The sequence below is a fragment of the Castanea sativa genome, chromosome 10 (assembly GCF_040712315.1).
Source record: "Castanea sativa cultivar Marrone di Chiusa Pesio chromosome 10, ASM4071231v1".
Classification (NCBI taxonomy): Eukaryota; Viridiplantae; Streptophyta; class Magnoliopsida; order Fagales; family Fagaceae; genus Castanea; species Castanea sativa.
Genome location: NC_134022.1, coordinates 15488003 through 15495026, shown reverse-complemented (window position 1 = coordinate 15495026; position 7024 = coordinate 15488003).

Genomic DNA, 7024 nt, shown 5'->3' with positions numbered 1-7024 from the left:
CTAGTGATCATCCATCACAACATTTTATTTTTGAATTGATATACATATATCTCTCTTTTACGCTTAGTTTCTCTCTAATTTCCTCAGAGCATTACAATAGGAGTGAAGGCTCATATATATAGGCGGAAGATGAACTGATGAAGCAACTACAAAGGGGCAAGATCCCCTGAAGTTGTTGCACCCATTTAATGTGATGGACTTACGTATATCACCCGTGAAGAGTAAATAGTTTCCAATAAAAGAGAATAGTGTAAAACAAAAAGTAAATAGTATATAGCATCTAAAGATTAAAAAAAAAAAAAGATAATATAGACAGAAGACAGGAAATGGGGAAGGAGGGAGTAGGAAGAATAAATTGCTATAGATGATTGTTTGTTCTAAAGCTTACTTTAGTTTAATTCAATAAAGTAGTTTCATAGCTTCAAACGCCTGTCTAAGAAGAATTTGGTGAAATGATTTCTGTATATAATTAATTATGAAGGAAGAGTTTATATACAATTTGATCTAGCCCCAAACCAGAGCAACTAATCTAACAACCTGAAAACAAAAATAACAAACTTCATCACATTTGGCGCATGTGTAAACTAAACTGTGTTTACAAAGACACTGAAAACTACAAGTTGTATTTGTCAAATACAAACTTAAACTACTGTTGTTTTCTCTTCTATTTCCTTTCCCTTCACCTTGTGTGTTCTGCAGCTAGAGACTTTTGCAGTGTCTGACTTATCTTCTTGCTTATCTTGAACCATCACTTGATTTACTTAGTCCTATCTTGGTTAAAAGCTCAAAAAATTGTTTGAAGCTTAAGGCCTTTGTAAGCAAGTCAGCCAACTGACACTAAGTCTTCACATGAATCAACTTAGGGTCTGTTTGGATACCGCTTATTGCTGAAAACTGAAAACACTGTAGCAAAATAATTTTTAAATGTGTGAATAGTGCCGTGGGGCCCAGTTTTAAAGAAAAATTTGCATAAATTAATAACTTTCGGGTCCCGTGAACAGTGCACAAAACCCACAAAATAACGCCGATTGCAACATCCAAACGGAAGCTTAGTCACCTTAGCTTGCACCTTATCTCTTGCTACATGATAGTCTATTTCAATATGCTTAGTTCTCTCATGAAAAATTGGATTAGAGCCTATATGGAGAGCTGATTGACTATCACAAAAAAACAAAGCTTCTCTGCCATGATCAACTTGAATGTCCCTCAACAAATAGAGGATCCAAACTATTTCACAGGTAGCCACTACCATGGCCCTATATTCTACTTCTGCAGAAGATCTAGAAACAATGGATTGTTTCTTAGACTTCCATGAAACTAATGAATCTCCAATGAAAATACAGTACCTAGTGACAGACCTCTTTGTATCTAAACATGATGCCCAATCAGAATCAGTGAATCCTTTTACATGAAGCTTTGACCTTGCAGAGAAGAAAACCCCTTTTCTAGGTTCATTTTTCAAGTACTGCAAAGCTTTAAAAGCTGCTTCAAGGTGTCACTTTCTTGATTTAGCCATAAACTGACTCAACTTATAGATTGCATAAGTGATGTCAAGTCTGGTAATTGTTAAGTACAACAACCTCCCAACCAATCTTTTGTATTTGCTTGGATCATTGAGCAAAACACCTTCATACTTGTTGAGCTTTAAGTTTTGTTCCATGGGCACTCTTGCAGGCTTACAACCAAGCAAATTAGCATCTTCCAAAACTTCTAGAGTATACTTTCTTTGACAAAGACTTATTCCCTTTTCTGTCCTTGCCACTTCCAATCCAAAAAAATACTTTAATTCACCTAAGTACTTCAGCTTGAATTTTTGATCTAGCAGTACTTTAACTTGATCAACTTGGTCTTTATCATTGCTAGCTATTAGAACATATCTACATAAACTAACAAGGCAATGAATGATGCACCTTGTTACCTAGTGAACAAAGAATGATCTGCCTTGGACTGAATGAAACCCAACTATACTAATATGGTAGAAAACTTAGAAAACCATTGTATTAAGGCTTTCTTGAGACCATAAAGAGACTTACGGAGTTTATAAACTTGCTCTCCCTTGTTGTGAAAGCCTAGAGGGAGAGCCATATACACCTTTTCTTGTAAATCCCCATGGAGAAAGACATTGTTCACATCAAGTTGACTAAGGAACCAGCCTTTCACAGCAGCCACTGCAAGCAAAATCTTCACAAAAACCATCTTGGCAACAGGGGAAAAGGTTTCAATATAATCCAAACCTCTTTCTAAGTGGACCCCTTGGCAACCAACTTGGCCTTATATCTTTCAATAGAGCCATCAAACTTGTACTTGATTCTGTGCACCCACTTACACCCTATAGGCTTCTTGTTAGGTGGTAGATTAGTCAAAGTCCAAGTTTTGTTAGCCTCTAAGGCTGCAATTTCAGCATCCATGGCTTCTTGCCATTTAGGGTCACTTACTGCTTTATGATAATGAGTAAGTTCTGTGATAATGGAAATAGAACAACAAAAAGCTTTGTATGTAGGTGAAAAATTATCATATGAAAGGAAGGAAGATAAAGGATGAGAAGTACCTGAATGGAACGGATTAAAAAAAGGGGCAGAGGTTACTTGACTACAGTGATATGCCTAAAGATAAGAAGGAGATTAGATAGTCTAGTGGACCTTCTAAGGGAATTTGGATTCTGATGTTGGATGGGGACATCAAGAGCATTAGGATATTCCTGAATATCTTCATCAAATTCATGATGAAGCTCAATGATCGAAGCTTCAAAAATAGAAGATGAAGATGAAACAAGTAAGGAAAGATAAGAATCAAGGAAAGTAGAAGGAATAGTTGGAATATTAGGTAAAGGAATCAAGGAAGGACTACAACGAACAGTACCAGGGGGTTTGGAAAAAGGAAAGATTGTCTCATGGAAAATGACATCCCTAGAGTTAAAAATTGAATGAGTCTGAAGATCAAAAAGCTTATACCCTTTGATGTTGAAGGGATAACCTAAAAACACTGACTTTCTAGCTTGAGGAGAAAATTTGTGCTTGTTAGGACTAGTATTGATAGCAAGACAAAGGCATCCAAAGGTTATAAAATGAGAATAAGATGGAGTTTGATGAAAAAGAAGTGAGAACAGAAATAGATTGTGTGTGTGTATATATATATATATAACAAATGGCTTTACACCTGTCGGGAGCAGTTTTTGAGCGTAACCACGTGTCTTTCACTAGAGGTGTGACTTTGCTAGACTTGGATTTGTTTTGGAGAGTTCAATCTGAAACTCGAAATTAAGCCGCATAAACCAATAGCTTCCAATGCATTTTTAAGCCTACAAAATGGATAAAGCCCAAAGTCTAAGAATCATGATAATGGTTAAAAATAAATAAATAATATATTTAATTGAATAGCTTTGATTAAATAATTAGTTGAACATCATTATTATGTGTGGTGGGCCTTTTTATGTCCTGGGCTAGATTGCTCCTGACGTACTATGGCCCAATGATTCTGGGATAGGAGAGTTGAGACTAGCCTAATTGAAACACACCTTAGGCCAGTTTGTGCGCAAGTTAGAGCCTTAGCAGGGATCTTGGTGGAGTCACGTGCCCATGGCAAGAAATGTTGTCACAAAAAACGTTATAGCAAGAGAAACATAATACAACATGATAACTAAAATATTTTAACTAAAGTACTTTATGTTGACAACGATAATGAGTAAACAATTCCATAAAAGAGAAATACGATAATGTAATTATGGCATGAGTAAATTAATATCAAGAAAATAGCGTTAGTCCTTGATCAATCATAACAGAAGAAGGAAGAGGATTAGTTTGCTAAAGAAACAAACTTGGCTCCTTGGAAGATTCAAGTCCAAAAAAGGAATCAAACTCCAATGTAGCTAACCTCACAGGGGAATCCTGCCATAGAAATCACTCACTTTGGAAAATGAACCTAAGTGGCTTAATATCAGATTCTTAACTTGCTAGAGAGTGGGGTATTGAGAAGGAGAGAAGTGGGTAGCCTATTGGTGCATGCTTTTCACTCCTATCACTCCTATTTTCTTTCTTACTCTTGGTTTCCTTGTTATCTTTGTTTTTCTTCTTTGTTTCCTCTCTTTTACTTCTTTGTTTTCCGTGTTCTCTCCTATTTGTTGTTGTTGTTTATTGTGCATGGCTATGACCTTTTATACTGCCTGCCGTGATAAGATTTACAATTATTAGCCCTCAACCATTTTTGGCCTATTATAGGTGTCCTTTCGGGCTGCCCACGGGTTTGCTAGCTGCCCAGCCACCACCACTGCATTGCGTTGGCTGAGCCATGCCTCATTCCTAGACAAAAGTAGTTTTTGTTTTGTTTTCTACTTCCCTTGACACTCCCATTTGGATAAAGGTCGGGTTTCTCTCCTACTAACCCATATAGCATGCACTTAGTGATTCCAACTCATGTTTGCCTCTTTTGGGTGAAATATCATCCAAGCAAGACATTTCCTCCAAAAGAGCCTAAGCGGACCCAAAATAAGCTCCCCCCTTCTCCTCACCACCAAACCACAACCTCTCTTACCTCAAACCCGTGGCCCACCTCCCCTGTATTGGCTAGATATAGGTAAGTGGTGTCTGAGCCTTGTGTGTGCTTCATTTCCATATGAGTCCATTGCTTTTCTGGCGTTCATGCATTTGCCATTGCCTATGGATTTGTCTGCCTTTGCTGCATGTTTTGGCACTTGTTTAACTTTTATGGCACAGATGAGTTCTTGGGTCTTCATTCTTTGCATCTCGTTTCTTCTTTGGGCTGAGCATTGCTTAGGTGTGGGCTTTCTCTTCTTTAATTTGGCCCCTATCTCCTATCACTTATAGTTCGTTGGCTAGCTGGTGCTCCTGTCATGCCACTGTATTGTTCCTGCTATGATGTTGTTTACCCTTGTTTACTGTACCACTTTTGGGCTTGCGGACTGAAGTGCTTGCCATGCCAGTTTCATGTGTTATTCCTTCCTTTAGTTTACATTGCCTAGTATTCCTGTTGGGTTAGTTCATATAACATATTGGGCTTCCCCGACCCATTTTTTTCCTTTGGGCATCCTTGGCTCGTTCCATTCTTTGGGGCATCCTTGGCCCATTTCATTTTTCCTGCTCCTTACTTACATTCCCATAGGTTTTTGCTAAATATTTTAGGCTTCCCCGACCCAATTACCACATCTTTTACCTTCGGGCTCATTGGCCTTTTGAACCAATCTCATTTACTAATTCCTTTCTTTGGGCTCCTCTGGCCCCTTTTTTGCTTTCTTTTTATTTCTTATAATTCTCATGGGCTTACTACTTCATTATTTAGGGCTCCCTTGGGCCCCTTTTGCTTTCTTTGGGGTCATTTTTCTATTTTGTAGGCATGTGGACCATAATTTCTGCCATTCTGGCCCAATAGTCTTTACTTTGTTGTTTTCTTTCTCCATCTCTTTCACATTATTGGGCTTCTTCCACCATCATGCCCTTCTGCAAAAAATGGGCATCAACATTAGGAATGGCAACGGGTCGGGTTCGGGCCGGGTTTTTGCATACCCGGACCCGACCCGCGGGGCAAAACCCGAAACCCGAACCCGGCCCGAATAATAATCGGGTTTTTTATCGGGACCCAGACCCGCCCCGCCGGGCCCCGTTTAACTTATTGGGCCTAAATTTGGCCCAACCAAAAAAAAAAATTTGAAGCCCACTGATACAATTTTTTTTATGGAAAACCCCTCATACAGAAGTAATGAAGTATCATCAAATCAACAATTTTAACTTCAACTTTAACCAACATTTTTGTGAACTCAAGTTTTTTTCCTAACCACTGATATAATATAAAACTTCCAGTCACAAAATCAAAATTTTCTCAGCTTATTAGCCTGATCAAAACAAGCAACAGTTCAAAAAAAGACAAGTTTGCGGATTTCTCTCCTTCCAATTCCAAACATAGGCATAAAGTTTTAACATAGAACAACAAAATTCATGATACCAACACCACTAAACATGAAATCACATAAGCTGAGAAATGAACCAAACTTTAACAGTAGTGAGAACAATTGTAGCGTGCTTCTCCTGCCACTCCGTCAGATCTTTACGCACATTCGACACCGTCGTTGTCACGTCAGACGCCTTTGCTTCCTCTGCAAATTTCAAAACCAAACTGGCTTTCGTTTTCGTTTGGGCTAGATCGGTTTTTGTTTTGAATACCGAAACACATTAGAGAACGAACAGACAAGATCAGAAAGAGGGCTGTGCGGGCTGTGCTGTGCTGAGGCGAGAGGGCTGGCGAGAGGGCAGGGCTGTGGCGCTGTGCTGAGGGCTGGCAAGAGAGGCGGCTGTGACCTCTGTGTGAGTAGAGAGTGGCTGTGTGAGTGTAGAGAGCAGAAACTTAGGGTTACAAAATCAGGAAAAAATATTTATATATATAAGGGGTATTTTAGTAATTTACTTAACCGGGTATTTAAACGGGTATTTAAACAGGTCGGGTTTCGGGTCGGGTCTGGATTTTTTGATAAAATCCGGACCCGACCCGGACCCGCTTCGGATTTTTTTTTAAAAACCCATATCCAACCCTATTTTTTATCGGACCGGGTAAAACCCGGCCCATTAGGGTCGGGCTAGACCGGGTATCTGCGGGTCGGATTTAAATTGCCATCCCTAATCAACATTATGTATTAAGTGATGCCCAATATTAGAAAGCAATTAGTTAAGTGTCATATGTCCAGTAATAGGATGAGTCCAAAATAGTCCATATCCAGCTGTGGTTCATGGTTCATGTTCAACATAATAAAGTATGTCCAGCAATGGTCAATGTCCAAATAATGTATGTCAAATAGTTTATATCCAGCTGTGGTTCATGTCCAAATAATATATGTTTAGCGGTGGTTTATGTCCGAATAATATATGTCCAGCGTGGTTCATGTCCAAATGATATATGTCCAGCGGTGGTTTATGTCTAAATAATATATGTTTGATGGTGAGATAGATTCAATTTATCATTATATATATTCTTTAATGAAGCATTAGTGAATCCATGCTTATTAAATAGTGAGATAATATTA